The sequence below is a fragment of the Mastomys coucha genome, unplaced genomic scaffold (genome assembly GCF_008632895.1).
Source record: "Mastomys coucha isolate ucsf_1 unplaced genomic scaffold, UCSF_Mcou_1 pScaffold4, whole genome shotgun sequence".
NCBI classification, from domain to species: domain Eukaryota; kingdom Metazoa; phylum Chordata; class Mammalia; order Rodentia; family Muridae; genus Mastomys; species Mastomys coucha.
In genome coordinates this window covers 23,316,676-23,333,472 of record NW_022196910.1, presented here as the reverse complement: position 1 = coordinate 23,333,472, position 16,797 = coordinate 23,316,676, and positions in this window count along the sequence as shown.

Sequence of the window (16,797 nt, the reverse complement as noted above, 5' to 3'; positions counted from 1 at the left end):
GACTTGAAGCCTCCAACACTTGGGCACTGAGACAGAAGGATCCCAGTAAGTTCAAGGCCAGACTGAGCTTCAAAGGGAAACCCTATTACAAAAAAGAGGAGGAAAAGGAGAAAGGAAGGAAGGAAGAAAGGAAGGAAGGGAGGGAGGGAGGAAAGAAGGAAGGGAGGGAGGAAGGAAGGGAGGGAGGGAGGAAAGAAGGAAGGGAGGGAGGAAGGAAGGGAGGGAGGGAGGAAAAAGGAGAGAGAGAAGGAGGGAGGAAGGAAGGAAGGAAAAAGGAAAGGGGGTGGGAAGAAGGAAGGAAGGAAAAAGGAGAGGGGGTGGGAAGAAGGAAGACAAAGGATAGTCTCATGGCTGAACACAGTCAATACTGGATGAATACCAATCTTAAGCAGCCAGTAAGACACCTCTTGTTCCCTGTGTGTGTGCTGCCGAGGTTTCTAGCCCTCCTGATGGCTGCACTCCTACCCTGGGATTGAGAGACATTGAGGAGAGGCGGCTCAGTTGTGTTCACATGGGCAGGAGCTACAGCTGTCTCTCTACCTCCTCCCCTCAATCTCAAACACACCACACACACCTATGCCTCCCAACGTAGAAGCAGCCCCTTCTATACCTGAAGTTCCCAAGGCCAGGCCAGGGGACGCTGCCCAAGACAGCCACCAGCCTACCCATTTCCTAGTCATAGGAACAGATGCTTGTAACTCAAACCAGTTAAGCCCATGAGACACCTTCAGGTGAGCTATGATAACAGCTCCATAACAATTAAGGAGGAGAACAGGTTAACAGCAGGAAACTTAAAGGATGTGGAGCCTCTAACCCCCAACCACAGACCTGCGCTCCACTCCTGTTAGGTGGCTGATGGACAGCTGAACTATGGGGTCTAAAACATCAGCATTAGCGAATAGAACGTTCTCATTGCAATTTTGTTCCGAAGGCATCTGAAAAGTGTTCATTTCTTAGGACCTTGTACACAGAAGAAGAAAAAAATCCAGACACATAAAGTTTCCAACAGGCAAAATCAAATAGTTCCTGGCATTAAAATATACATGTATTTTAATATTCAGAATGCAGGGGACGCTCTTTCACACAGCAGTCAGAGTCTCAAGTCTAGCCTAGACCTCAACATGTAGCTGCGGGTAGTTTTGATCTCCTAATCCTCCTGCCTCAATCTCCAAAGTGCTGCCATTAAATGAAAAGAATGCACCTCCATTCCCAGATCATAAATAAATATACATTGAAAAAAAATATTTAAGGGCCAGGACTGGTGGAAGCAGAAGCAAGAGAACAGAAAGGTCAAAGACAGACTGGACTGTATAATGTGAGGTTAAAGCTAGACAGGATGGCTTAGCACGGTTCCCTCAAGAAGAGGGCTGGACTTGTAGGGCGTTTGCCTAGCACGAGCAAGGAGGAGGCCCCGTAGGGGGATCCTGGGTCCCATCCCCAGTACAACATCAAAAAGAAAGGGCAGAAGAAAAAGTAAAAGAGAAGAAAGAGATAAGGAAGGAGGAGAGAGAGAGGGAGGCTAGCAATGGTCCAAAGTTTCTGGTTCTCTGAGATATGAGTGCAATAGTTTAGCCACCGACTCACTTGTTCGTTTGATCCTTCCGCCCAGTCCCTTCCACGCAACCCTTTGCAGAGGGGCCCGGGTATACGCCTTCCTGAGCTGAGCATGCTCCTAAAAGGTTATATGCGAAAGAGATGTTTATAAAACAATTCTTTCCCACTGACTGTCCTGCTCTCAGAGGGACTTTATCGTCGCGGCTAATCTCCTTCCTGGCAACAGGGGCATCACGTACAAAGTGAGGAATTCTTTTTGAAGTGAGCAGTCACGCCATCTCTTTTCGGTTTCCATCCAGAGAGATAGCTAAACATAACTTTGCCCTAAAACTTAAAGCCTTCAGCCAACACCCGCCTCCTCCTCAGCAGCAGCCTCATACCTAGACTGGTCATTCTCTAGCCGGCTTCCTGTTGCCTAATCCTCCACTGTAACAAAATGCCATAGGCCGGATGTGACACAACAGAAGTTTGTTTCCCTACAGTTCTGGATGTCCAAACCCAAGATGGCAGAAGGAGGGGCCGTACTAAGAACATTGGCCAAACTTCCAGAGGACTAAGGTTCAATTCCCAGCATTCACATGGTAGCTGGCAATCATCTGTAACTCCAGTTCCAGGAGATCCAAAACTAGGAACATACACGATGCTTAAACATATATGCAGGCAAAACACTATACACATGAAATAAAAATTAATAAATCTTTAAAAAATTAAAGATGGTAGTCTGGGTCGGGGGGGGGGGGTTCTTTCCTTGCTTTGTCTTCTCCTTATATCTCTACCTGGTCTCCCCTCTGGACCTGTCTGTCTCCAAATTCCTTCTCACAAGGACATAAAAGATGAAGGGGCTTCCATAGTTGTTTCCTTAGTTGACTTCTTTAAGGGCTTTTTAAGTGCAGTAACATTCCGATGCAGTTGGAGTTTAGAGTTTCTACATAAGAATTTAGAGGCAGACACAACTCAGCCCATAATATTGACAAAAAATATCTTTGACCAGACATATAGACTACACCGTCAACCCTAGCACTCAGGAGATAAAGGCAGCCTTATCTTTTGAGTTCCAGGCCAACCTTGTGGATATAGTGAGTTCCAAGATAGCCAGAGCTACATGGTAAGACCCTGACCCAAATAACAAATAAATAAATTGAATACCTTTCTACCTAAGGAGGAAAAGGAGGAGTAAAGCCATTTTATTGTTCCTAAGAATCTGCCAAAAGCAAAAATGACTCAACACAAACTTAGTTTCCTGGAGTAACTCGTCTCTCTTCTCCACTGAAAACTACAAGACAGTAAGTCTCAGACTTGGGGGTGCTCCAGAATCATCCCACGCTCTGGATGAAGGCAGAGTCTCTGACCCCCTTGGCATGGGATGGGGCCCAAGAAACTGCATTTCTAGTGGATCACAATTGGGGCTACAATAAAAATATGGAGGATACGATCTTCTGTTTGTCTCCTCCACAGTACGTTCAGAGTCCAGCACCAAGAAGTACAGTTGTCATCCTTAGGGAGGTGAGCCTGTGTCTCAGAACAGCTAAGGACTGGTTTGAGGTTCGAAAGCTAATTCATTAGTGGAAGAATAGAGTCAGAAAGCCTGACTGGCGATCTTGTCCCCCTGTATTAGAGAGGACTCTACTGAAGATGGCTGGTGGGAGTCATATCTGGTTTTTATTGTCTCTTGACCCATCCTAAAATCACCTAACAGAGTCTCAATAAAGGATGGTCTTGATCCAGTTGGCCCATGGGCACATCTGGAGGAAGTTGTCTTGATTACAATCACTGGCGTGTGAAGCCAGGTACTTCTCCCTCAGTGGCCAGCACCTTTTCCTAGGTTTGGGTCCTGGACCATCTAACAGCAGACAGAGTGAGCAAGCACATATGCATTCATGTCTTTATGGATATGACGTGTCCAGTTGTTTTACTTTCCCTCTGCGTTAGGTCCCTGTTATAATGGACTGCAACCTGCAATTGTGAGCTGAAACAGACCCTTGGTCTAGTAAGCTGCTTTTTATCAAAAGTATTTGATGAAAGCAACAGAGGTAGGATATTCCCACTAACAAGAGAGCTCGCTATTTCAGAGTCTATTCTCAGAGCTCAGTGTTTCCCAGGTACAGTGGTTTCTCTTATGTAATTTAATGCTCTCAATTGTATAATGTAGGTTTTCCAGGTGAGAAAACTCTGGCTTGGGTAGGTTAATAGATGTCTCCACTGGCTGTCAACCAGATACACCACGAAGACAAAACAGGATAAGTCTGTTTTCAGAGCCTTGTACTTAGCCACTACTAGCTACCCCTGAATAAGAATCTCACCAACTCTCTTTGTCCTGTAGACATATACCCTGGTCTAGGGCGTGAGCCATGGCCTCCAGTAGTGGCGCAAACATATAAACCCAGCTACTCCAGAGTGAAAGGAACTAGATTGCAGTTTGTAGGCCACACTGGAGACGACGAGCATGTGAAGCAACAACAAAAGCTGACCTGGGTGATGACGGTGCTAACCCAGGTAAATGAGGCAAATGGACAGCTGACCTTTCTGGAGAGCCACAAGGCAGCTGGGCCTCCCAGATAAGTGATGTGTATGAGTCAGGGAGTCGCCCACGGCTAGGAAACTTACTTGTCTCACCAAACCAGACAGGTAGGTGAGTTTCCCTCCAATTTCAGTGAGCCAAACTTCCTTTGCTGTAAGGCCCCTCTTCTCTAGCCACCTTTTTTTTTCTTTTCTTTTCTTTTCTCTTCTTTTCTCTTCCTTTTAGGAGGAGGATGCAAACCAGAAAGAATGTATTTCTTTTTCTTACTACTTCTTGGTTACTATATGAAGAGCTGGGTTCCACTGAGACATTTCATAAGCATACTTATATCGCTATGTTCTGTTATTATATCCCACCCACTGCCACCTTCCATTTTTCTTCTCTTGGTTGCCTTTTTTTTTCTTTCTTTACTTTTATGTACACAGACATTCTGCCTATATGTATGTCCTGTTGCCTGCAGAGACCCAAAGAGCATGTTGGACCCCTAAGGACTGGAGTTACAGACGGTTGTAAGTCATCATGTGGCTGCTAGGAATGAAGCCAGTGACCTCTGGGAGAGCAGCCAGTGGTCATAACCACTGAGTCATCTCTCCAGCCGGGGATGCCTTTCTCTATTGACCAATTTCCTTTACCAACTCTTCCCTGCCCCTTCCAAAGCTCCTGAGAAAGCAAAGCTTTGAAGGCCACAAGTAAACTTCATCTGCACCCTTTCCTTTCATTCATTCTTTCCCCAGCACATCCTCAAGAGCTCACAGGACAAGGACAGTAACCTCGGGCTTTGTGGATGGCCTTTAGGTAAACACTAATTTGGTTCCCAGGATATCGTCCTTTTAGGTCACCAACTAACTTTGGATTCCCAAAGCCTATGTGACTCATGTCCACAAATCGTTTCCACCTCTCCCTCCGATGACTGGCTTCACCTGGGAAGAGGAAACGTTAGCCAGTGCTGTGCTAAGCCTGGAGATCTGCTACTGATGCATACCCACTGGCCCAGGACATCCTCGAGGCATTAATAAAGAGGAGATTAACCAGCGTATCCAGGCATACCACCACTTCCTAACAATACCAAGAGGGAACCAGAGGCCCCACTCACTACAACAGTCATGATCACTCTTCTACTTACCCTAAAAAGATGCTCTTATACCAGGCAATACAAAACAAAAAACAAAAAAAAAACAAACAAAAAAACCCAAAAAACAAAAAACAAAAACCAACCATACAAGCTCTTCCAACCGTCTCTTCAGCACTGTAGCAGACTCATTCTCATTTTATCTTACATATCCTTTTCTGGGCAGAAGAGCAAAGCCAGTTCCCCATAGACTGCCCAGTACCAAGCAATCTATCAACTCCCTCCACTCCAGTGAGTGCTAAGTATCCACTCAGGGCTTAACCTCACTCACTCGCTCACTCTGCAATCAGCAGCCCTGGGCTGTGTCTGCAGGAAAGAGGGAAGAGTCAGGCTTTCAGGGGTAGTCGCTGTGCTAGTGGGAGCAGAGATTGGAACAGAAGATGAGAGGGGACATCGGATAGACCACTTGCCACCTCTGTGCAGAGAATGGCCATAAACTGAACCAGAGCTTCTATCTGTCCACTTCCTAGGAAATCCTTTGTTTCTAAGAAGAAAAGTCAGAAGGAACCAGAGCGCTGACTACCCAGGAGACAGCAGAATGGGAGCTTGCAACACCTTCTGAAATCTCTGCGGTGTGTTCACTCAGTGTGAGCAACATGGTTTAGTCATGTATTAAAAACTGAAATGACTTGAACACAATAAGGAATCAACTGTTAATTATGACATCCAAACAAGACTTCTGGTTTTAAATCCCACCTTGGATCCCACTATGACGATTGTTCTTGGTTGTCAACTCGACTATATCTGGAATGAACTAAAATCCAGAGATGGAGGGCACACCTAATCTGGATCTTGAGGCAGGAAGACAACATCCCTTTAATCCAGATCTTGAGGAGGGATGACACATACTTTTAATCCAGACTGACTCACACCTTTAACCCAGATCTTGAGGCATAGTGGCCATGTTTATAAAGATCTATAATGAAAAGGAACTTTTTAAAAGTTGGATCCCAGTATGATACTGCATGCCTTTAATCCCAGCACTTAGGAGACAGAGGCATGCAAATCTCTGTGTTCAAGGCCAGCCTGGTCTACAGAGCAAGTTCTATGACAGCCGAGCTTAGGCAGTGAAGAAAACGATTGAAAACAGAAACCTGGTGAAGATGTCATTGAACAAGGAGGCCATGTTCCAGCCCCAGCATGCAACAGGACTTAGTAGCTTTGGCCACATGGTTCTGGCTTTAGAGTAAAGAAATCTCTCTCCATGACTAAGTAAAGTTACTGAGGCCAGATGTGTAACAGCCATCTCTCCACATGGAAGAGGTTCAAAGAGACCATTGCTTGAAGCTGTAAAGGTGAAGCCTAGATTGCCTTTGGAGACCCCAAGATGTTAGAGATGCCAGAGCCATGGGATACCTGAAAAGGAAAGCTGCTAAGAAGGAGTAGAACCAGCCCAAGAGCAGGAAGTATGTTATAGTCAACAAAGCTGAAAGGAGTTGGAGATCTGAAGAGCATTTTGCTTCCTGGCTGCTTTCAGATAAAGATGCTCCAGCATCATGTCTGCCTGCATGCTGCCATGTTTCCCACCATGATGATAATGGACTAAATAAATCTCTGAAACTGTAAGCCAGCCCCAACTAAATGTTGTCCTTCATAAGAGTTACCTTGGTCATGGTGTCTCTTCATAGCAGTAAAACCCTGACTAAGACAAACACTAAGGGTCATGTGACCTTGGGTGGTTGCTCTAAAATCTCTGTTCCTTAGGGAGCCATTATGAGAGGTTGATGCTGACCCACTTGATGCTCTTAGAACAGTGGCTGGCATGTTTGTTACTGGATATCAATAAAATTGATATAGATATTGGAGATGGTCCTTAACATCAGGGTTGCCTCCTGATAAATTCATCAGAAGCTGATGATATTGTAAGTAAAAACTACACTTATCATCCCAGCACATGGATGATAGAGGCAAGATGATCAGGAGTTCAAAGGTCATCCTCAAATGCATGGTTAGTTCAAGGCCAGCCTGTGCAACAGGAATTCTTGTCTCAAAACAAAAAGCAAAAGCCTTCACCTTGCTGTGGCTGCAGCCTTTGGCCCGGTTTCCCAGCCAATAAGACATACTTTCTAGGTCTAATAATTTGTGGGAGATGATATGAGCTTAAGGCTGAGTCACCCCTGGCTCTCTGCCAGACTTCCATTAGACGGCCATCGGGCTATGTGCAGATCATTACACTGGTCAGTGCTTGGAAAGACCAGCCCGCAGGAACCATGGCCACAGGTCTAGGTGGAAGCCAAGGACAACATGAGCTGCCCCATGATCTACTGTGTCAAAGACTTGAGTAGAAGTTCAGGTGCTCAGTTTATTGGAGTCACAGCAAGAGGCTCCAAGACAGAGTTGACCCTGCCCCTGGGTCCTGGATATGCACCACTTGGCCCACAAGAGTACCTGCAACTGTTAAACAAGTGTTTTGTATGTTAAAATAAATTTAAGGTTGAGTCATGGATGAGGGGGTGATTATTTATTACTCCTGTGTCATGAATTGACAATTTAAGTCAAAACTCTAAATTGGAGCAGTACATTTGGAAAATGATGTTCCTCTGGTTCTTTCTTGCTTTGCTGATAATTGGAGTTTGGCACAAAGAAATCCAACTCCATTTCTTGCCAAGTTCACACTTCTTGGGTGCTAGTCAATGCAGTGGGTTGTGGCCATTAAAGGGCTGATGGAGACAGGCCTCAGGCCTCTCAAGCTCCTCTCCTGGAACCTAACAAAGCAATGTCCCTGCCTCTGTTTGTTCTAGATACCCTGAGAACAGCATCAGGTGAAATCATCCTTAAGCCTGTAGGGCTCCTTTCAAGTCCCTCCCTGACGGTGTCTAAGCACTTTGCACATTAGCTGGAGTTAGCTCATGAAGCTGGGTGTGTGGTGGTAGAGAGATGGCACAATGGTTAGTTAAGAGGACTTGCTGAGCAGACAGGCAGACCAGAGTTCAAATTCCAGCACCCAAATATCTAAAAATGCAAGCTTTATCTCAAAAGAATAGAGATCAATAGAGGTGGACATCCATTTCTGGCCTCTGCCCTCTAAGTCTACACAGGTACCTATACTATAATACACCAGCAGTTCTCAACCTGTAGGTCGCAACACTTTTAGGGGGTGTACTGGCTGGTTTTATGTGCCAACTTGACACACAGGCTGGAGTTATCACAGAGAAGAGAGCTTCAGTTGGGGAAATGCCTCCATGAGACTCAGCTGTGGGGCATTTTCTCAATTAGTGATCAAGGGGGTAGGGCCCATTGTGGGTGGTGCCATCCTTGGGCTGGAAGTCTTGGGTTCTATAAGAGATCAGGCTGAACAAGCCAGGGGAAGCAAGCCAGTAAGAAACATCTCTCCATGGCCTCTGCGTCAGCTCCTGCTTCCTGACCTGCTTGAGTTCCAGTCCTGACTTCCTTTGGTGATAAACAGCAATGTGGAAGTAAGCTGAATAAACTCTTTCCTCCCCAACTTGCTTCTTGGTTATGATGTTTGTGCAGGAATAGAAACCCTGACTAAGACAGGGGGCCAGACCACCTTTCACAGGGGTTGCCTAAGACTATCTGTATATCCTGTATTTACATTATGATTTGTAACAGTAGCAAAATCATAATTATAAAGTAGCAACAAAGGTAATGTTATGGTTAGGGGTCACCACAACAGGAGAAACTATATTAAAGGGTTGCAGCATTAGGAAGGCTGAGGGTCACTGTTATCATGCACACACAACACAAGCATAACCTGTCATACACATGTGCACACACAAGAAATCAACGAGAAGATGCAAAGGTTTATCGCCAAGTACAAGATAAAATATAGACCATACAAAATGGTCAAGGCATTAAGGCATGATAGACTGGATTTTAAAAATAAGAAACTGAGGGCATAGGTCAGCTGCTAGAATGTTTGCCTAGTATGGAAAACCCAAGGGCTGCATCCCCAGCAGCTATAAGAGAAAACACGCCCCACAGAAAGGTGCTCTGGGAGAATGGCTAAGAGTTTAAGGCAAACCTGGATGATTCTCTGAAACTCTGTCTCAAAAAAAACACCAAAAAGCCAGGTAGGGTGGCACATGCCTTTAATCCCAGCACTCAGAAGGCAGAGGCAGGGGACTCAGTGAGTTCAAAGCTAGCCTGGCCTACATAGGAAAAGCCAGGATACCCAGGGCTACATAGTAAAATCTTGTCTCAAAACAAAAAGAAAAAAACAGAGCCGGGAGGGAGTGTCATTCTCTCAACAACAAAAACTCATCTTATTTCATTTTCCTTGGTTGTAGTTAACTTGTAAACATATTTTACCTATGAATCTGAAAATAATAATTGTGTATAGTTGTGAAGGATAATGTGCATGAGTGTTGTGTATAAAGATCAAATCATTATACTTTCCCTTAAACAGGGAGGGTATATTATCACTTCTTTAGGGAACATTCAAAAATCCTCTCTTCTTATTTTTGAGTCCTTTCATTTCTTGAGACAGGGTCTTGCTATGTAGCTCAGGCTAGCCTTGAACTCCTCATCCTCTTGCTTCAGCCCTCCAGGGACTGAGATCACCGCTGTATGCCACCATGGCCGTCATCTCTACTGCCTACTTTGAATTAAACAATTAGTTGTTGTCACCCTAGTTCTAGGATCCTCTCATTCATTTATTGGAAAACACGTAAAGGTTAGGAATGGATTCCAGACTCAACTCTGTTTGCTCTCTCTGATCTGCCTTTGCTATGGACCCAGCTTCCGTGCCACATTTTCCTCATCTGTGAGGTAGGAATATCTAAGACCCTTGCTCTAAGGATTAGATAGAGCCTTCGAGTACAGTCTACCTCAGGGATTATGGAACTGCCGCCATGTCCTCAGCATACACGTTCACATATAAGAGACAGAAGTTTAGATCTAAACCTATCTTAAGTGACTACCCAGAGCCCAGCAGGGGACAGGCTCTGATTCAGGTGAGGCAGGTTCTCCAGGCAGAGCACTGAATGAGCCTGCAATGACCTTCATTCAGAAGAAATAAACACAGGTTGAAGCCCAACGCGGAGGCCAACACCTACATCTCTTTCTTACCCTCACCTTTGCTCACTTGAATAGCCAATCCCAAGGCAGCCTGGGGTTGAGATAGCAACCAAAATGGGCCAAACAAACTCACCTGGGCTTGGGACTGGGTGGTTTATCACTAAGGAAGAACCAAAGCCAAAGGCAACTACCAACATGAACTGGAGCTCCCAGCTTCCTAAACAAACAGCCTCTGGTCATCCTGGATTCAAAGGGCACTTGCCCGGCTGGCAGGTGTGGCTGAACTAAGAGTCTTATGCAGCTGCGACTGGCCTTGAATTTATTATGTAGCCAAAAACAACCTTGAACTTCTTTTTGTGTGTGTGTGTTGGGGTTGGGGGTGCAAGGGAGGTAAGGGAAATTGAGATAAGATTTCTCTGTAAAGCTGTCCTGGAACTTGATCTGTAGATCAGGTTGGCCTCCAACTCACAGAGATCTGCCAGCCTCTGCCTCCCAAATTTTAGGATTAAAGACATGGGCCACCACAGCCAACCTCGAATTTCTGATCCTGCCAAGTGCTGAGATTACAAATGTGTGCCATAATGCCTAGTTAATGTATTCAATATTATGGTCTCTATTCAAGAAGATGAATTTAAAACCCTAGCCAGGCATGGTGGTATACACCTGGCAGCCTAGCTCTCCGGAGGTAGAGATAGAAGGATTGGGAATTCAAGGCCAGCCTGGGCTTCATGAGGCCCTGCCTTTAAAACAAACTACACGCACTTATATAGAAAGAGACAGACTTTAAAAACAAAAACAACAATAAAAAAAAAAACAGCAAAAGTCACTGGGCATATTTCTGTTTTATCTTGCCATTAAATATTTTATTGGTTATCTTTCTTGAAAAAAAAATAAGTTATTCCTGCATTTTATATGCATTGATAAATATTTTATTATAACTTCAATAATAAATGAACATTGGTTAAAAAAAGGAAAATGATTCTCTTACAAATTCATTTAAAGCCTGCTATATAATCCCAGCACCCATTCAGGAGGCTAAGGCCGGAGATTCCAGAGAACTTCAGGCCAACCTGGGCTACACAGTGGGCCAGCTCTCAAAAAGACCAAAACCAATCAATTAATTAATCAAAAAACAACCTAATTTAAGCAGATAGAGGTGAAACGAGGCTCCGCAAAACAAATAGAGTCAGATTTTCAATTTCTTCTTTTTTTTTTTTTCGGTTTTTCGAGACAGGGTTTCTCTGTGTAGCCCTGGCTGTCCTGGAACTCACTCTGTAGACCAGGCTGGCCTCGAATTCAGAAATCTGCCTGCCTCTACCTCCCAAGTGCTGGGATTAAAGGCATGCGCCACCACTGCCACCACTGCCCAACGATTTTCAATTTCTTTAGAGAATCTGTCATCTGTTTGGAGAGTATAAGTAGTTCAGAACAAGGAGTTAATCTTATGTATGGGCTGATCTTGGCTCAAAAGCATTTCTTACACAAATCTTCCCCTGAGGTGGTTAGTAGCTTACGATCCTCAAAACCCGCCTGTTGATCCATTCCTAGCTAAGAGCTGCCGCTCATCTGGATTCCACTGTTCTATTGTGTGCTTGTCAGAGAGCTGCCATAGACAGGAACTGTGTCGTCTGTCCATAGAGTGCCCGGTACACACAAGCTGCCCTCAGTCACGTGACTGTTACCAGGTTACCTAGCACAACAGTTTGACAAGGTATAGGACATCTTTGTCTTCAGCAGCCAAGCCAAGTCACAAGCACATAGTAAAGCCCCACACATTGCCCAGCAGTAAGGATTTCCATTCATTTAAACAACACTTCTCCGGCCAAAGAAAACAGCCTAACCCTAGGATCTGGCTATAAAGTGCACCCCACCCCACCCCAGAACCGGCAAGGCTGTGGTCCACAGTCCTCTATTGTCTGCTTAGCTGGTGCTTCAACAGCTCTCCGAAGGAATCACTGTAAGTTCATCTTACAGGCATCTGACACAGAAAATAAGTAAATCGATAAAAAAAAAAAAACAAGCTCAAACATAGTGATGCGTCCAAAGCTAGCTTAGCAGGTTGGAGGATATGAATGTACTACCCGTGGATGCAACATCAGTCCAGGACTCCTGATTCCCTTTACACTACAGACTGACTACTAAGCTGGATTTGTAACTTTGTTTTTTGTTTTTCCTACCCTCTTCCTAGTTTATCTGGGGGAGAAAAAAAAAAAAGATTGAACCTGAGCCAGGCATGGAAGAACCCACCTACTTTTCCAGCTACTCAGTAGGCTCAGACAAGAGGTTTGAGCCCTAATTTGGAGTCTGGGCCACATGGCAGGATACTGGGGGATAAGGGGTTAAATCAAAGTCAGGCTCACATTCCAGTGACAGTGGGGGTCAAAGTCCTCCTCAAATACTTTGGGCCAGTGTCCTGGGCAGCAAGCTTCCTTTGCCAAAACAGGCACGTGGTTTTCCCTGAGCCTTTGGGGTGGGGAGTCAGTTAAGGCACAGAGGTACAGGGCAGCATATTAAGGAAGGACTGTGTATTCCAACAGCCATGAGGAAGCTGGCTCCCAAATCAGTGTGAAGTATCTCCAAGAGAATCTGATTTTATTGAGAGGAAGAGGGGGGGGAGGGAGGGAGAATATCTTAGCAAGGCAGTAAACAAGCCTCTAACTTGGTAGACTGGGTGTAGCCCAGTAAGAATAAAATGGGAGCTACCTGTGTTACTGGAGATTTTCTAAATATTCACTAAATAGAACTATTTTCTATATAGTTCCTTAGAAAAGAAAAAGGAAACAGAAGAAATTAATCTGAATGGTATATTTTTTAATGAATAAATTCAAGCTATTTTTTTCAAGTGTAATTGTTACCAAAAAAAGTTGAGGTTCACTCATTTGAGTTTTTAGTCCCAATGGTGTGTGTGTGTGTGTGTGTGTGTGTGTGTGTGTGTGTGTGTGTGTGTTCAAAACAGAAGTCCTCAAAACTTGACTGTTTTTGAACTTTCTTTGTAGACCAGACAGGCCCCCAACTCACGGAGCTCCACCTGCCTCTGCTTCCTGCAGGCTGGAACTAAAGCCTTATACCACCACACCTGCCCTAGTTCTTAGTCCTGTTAATAAAATAAGTTATAAATGGACTCAGAAGGAAGGCTGAGGACAATTTTATTAACATCTGAAAGAAAAACAATAGAGCAGGCAAGTTTTACAATCCCAGCAGCTGCCGGAAGGGAATTAGAGAAGAAGTCTTGTCTTTTAAATGAGATAGAGATCAGAGAAATGGTGAGAAAGCCCAGAGTGTTGAAGTGTGCATAGGAGTGACCTCGCTGTGGATGAGTCAGGAGGACACTCAGTCCCAGGGTCTCGTATCCCAGGTAAAAGGCAACACCAGGACTCTTGATCAGAAATAAAAACACAGACAGTGAGCTCCCAAGAGTCAGAATGAGCTACGAGCTAGGAAAGGGGCCCCAAAAGTGCTCGGTTGTGTGGTCCTTGAAACTTTGTAGGACATTTACATAAGGCCCACCTCTCCTAAATTTGTCTATGGAAGCATTTTCTCACTCATGCTTTGTTAAAAGGAAAGACCAGGTAAAGAGAAGATTCCAGAAATGTTAATCTTGATCTTTCAATCCAGTTTCTAGTCTCCTGCTTAGGTTGGTGGTTCTCAATCTTCCTGTGGTGGTTTGTATATGCTTGGCTCATTTGTGGGTGTGGCCTTGTTAGAGGAAATGTGTCATTGTTGGGGTGGGCTTTGAGGCTCCTTTGCTCAGGCTCTCACCAGTGTGGAAGAGACCTTCCTCTTGTTTGCCTTCTGAAGTTAATCTTCTGCTGGCTGTCTTCCAACCAAGAAGGCCCCTCCAGCACTGTGTCTGTTTGGATGCTTCCATGATGATAATGGATAACCTTTGAAACTGTAAGTCTGACCCAATTAAATGTCATCCTGATAAGAGTTGCCTTGGTCATGGTATCTCTTCCCAGCAGTAAAACCCTAGGACACTTCTTAAAGCTGTGATCCTCTAATAGTTCCTCATGTTGTACTGCCCCCCCAACCATATTTTCGTTGCTACTTTATAACTGTAACTTGGCTACTGTTATGAATTGCAATGTAAATATCTTTGGAGATTAAAGGTTTGCCAGAGGGGTAGAGACCCACAGGTTGAGAACCACTCTGGTACATAATCAATGTAAAATATGATATTGAGGGCCTGAGGAGGATGTAGTTGGCAATGTCTGCCTAGAATTCAGAAAAGCCCTGGGCTTGAGTCCAGCACACATAAAGGGGGAAAGATAGCATGCATCTATAATCCCAGAACTGGGGTAGAAGCAAGAGAATCAGTTTAAGATCACTCTCTGCTACATCTTTCCCTCCCAGTCTCTGAAATTTGTGTTCATTTTACACTACCAGCTCGTCTAAGTTGCACAAGCCCCATTTCAAGTGCCTGACCCACATGTGGCTAGTGACTCCCAGCTTTAGACCACACAGAACTAAGTCAAAGAAACTCCCAAAGGCCTTTTTTTCTTGTGTAGTAGAAGTGAGCAGCACGGTACTCTTTAAAGTCACAGGGAACCCTCATCTCCAATTCCCATGTCAAGCACCATTTGAGGACAGCTATGTCCCTTTACAGCCAGTGGCTCTGCAAGTCCAATCAGAGGCCATTGTGTTTGGCTGGCCCCAGTTGTTTTTTTTGTTTTGTTTTTTGTTTTTTTTTGCCTTTCGAGAATGTGGTCCTCAGCATGTCCCCTTTCAAACATGGGCTATTCTGGTGCTGTCTTCAGTCCTGCCGTGACTGGCAAGTGATTACAGTGATATATTTTATGTGCCTGAGTTCACAGAGCAAATTACATAGTGTGATCGGCAGGCGTGGTGATTAGTGTCTGTGTGTGAAGACTAGAATCGCTGTATTTGCATGTTTCTGAATAATGAGACTCTTATCTCCATTATACCACAACGAGGTCAGAATCAACAGCATTATTAACTGCTTCACAGTGAGCACAATTTGCTATTCTGTTTTTTTTTTCTTTCTCTGTTTCTATGCATCTCTCTCTCTCTCTCTCTCTCTCTCTCTCTCTCTCTCTCTCTCTCTCTCTCTCTCTCTCTGTCTCTCTCTTTCTCTCTCCCCTCCCTCCATCTCTTTCTTAAAATAAACCAAAAGCCACTTCATTTGGTATCCCCTGCCCCGGCATAACCCTTTAAAACAGACATTTTCCATAAGGAGATATTTCTACAGCCTTATCAATACTCCACACATGTAATCTAATCTAACTTCTTTGTTTGATAGAAGAAGAAGCAGCTGCAATTATGAACAGGAAACATTTAAGGAAGGCAACAAGCATAGAAAGAAAGCTACAGAGCTGAAACCCAAGGGTAGAGGGCTTGTTTAACATTCTTGTGTCCCTGAATTGATTCGCTAGCCTCAAAATAAATAAGTTAATTAATTAATTAATTAAAATAAAGAAAGAAAAAGAGGAGGGCAGGTGAGCAATAGATGGGACAGGGCTCTGCCAAGAGCCTGCTCCTCCTCCTGTCCTCTCTCTGATGCCTGACTGCCCCTTCAGAACAATGGGATCCCATCTTCTACTTTAATTACATAGTATGTATTTTGGGCACATGCCCATTTTTCCCCTGAAAAGATGAAGACATTGGGGAAAATTATAATTTGATTCCCCAAACACAAAGGCCTTTTCAGTTGACTATAGAGAGTCCTAACTACATGCTGCCCGACAAACATCAATTTTTGTAGCAATGACGTGAACAGACGCAGCACTAGTTACAGTGATGGTGGGTTTTAAGACAGAAGCCGGAGAGCTGTGATTAAGTGCTCACGTGACTGTTCCCTCAGCAGGACACTTACCCATCAGCCACGTAGTGGTGACGGTTTTGATGTCAAGGGCAAGAGTGAAGTAAACAGATGTCCACAGAGACCCTTTTCAAAAATAGATCCAAAAGTGAATACTAGTAAATACTTCCCTAGAAATATAGCTGAATGTGTGGGGCAGGGGAGAGTCACTTCGATTAAATTTTAACACGTGAGTACTAGAGCGGTGGGCTAAACAACCACAGCAGTGTGCACGTTAACTGTCTCTGCACAAAGAAAAGAGGACACCTATGAACGATCGTGATGAGTGACATGAGCTTACCATACGTGGGAGTTAAACACATGCATAAACAGCTGTAAGGATGAGTACAGTTTGTAAATGTGTTGGTGAAATGGTCCAGAGTGGAGCCTTGTTATGTTATATTGCATACATATATATATAATATATACATATATGTGTTATAATGTATACATATATAATGTATACATATGTATGTATATAAACTGAAGTGAATGGCTTGTGCTGTATCTTATCAAGTGCCTTAAAACAGCTAGAAGGGTCCATTATGTCTTCATCAATAATCAAAGTTCATGTCCTAGGACTAGAAGTCGTAGGAACTTCTAGGGGGCATAAATCAGAGGAAATTGGGCCAGACTCAGCAATGGGTGTAAGATGGAGAAATGCTTCAGGGCTACATACTTAGACTTCAGCCTTCTCCTGAGCCCACCGTCCACATCAACTCTCTTTGTGGATCTACCACATGTTGGCACACACGGTCTTCCCTTAATATGTTCTTCTTTTTTTTTTTTTTGGTTTTT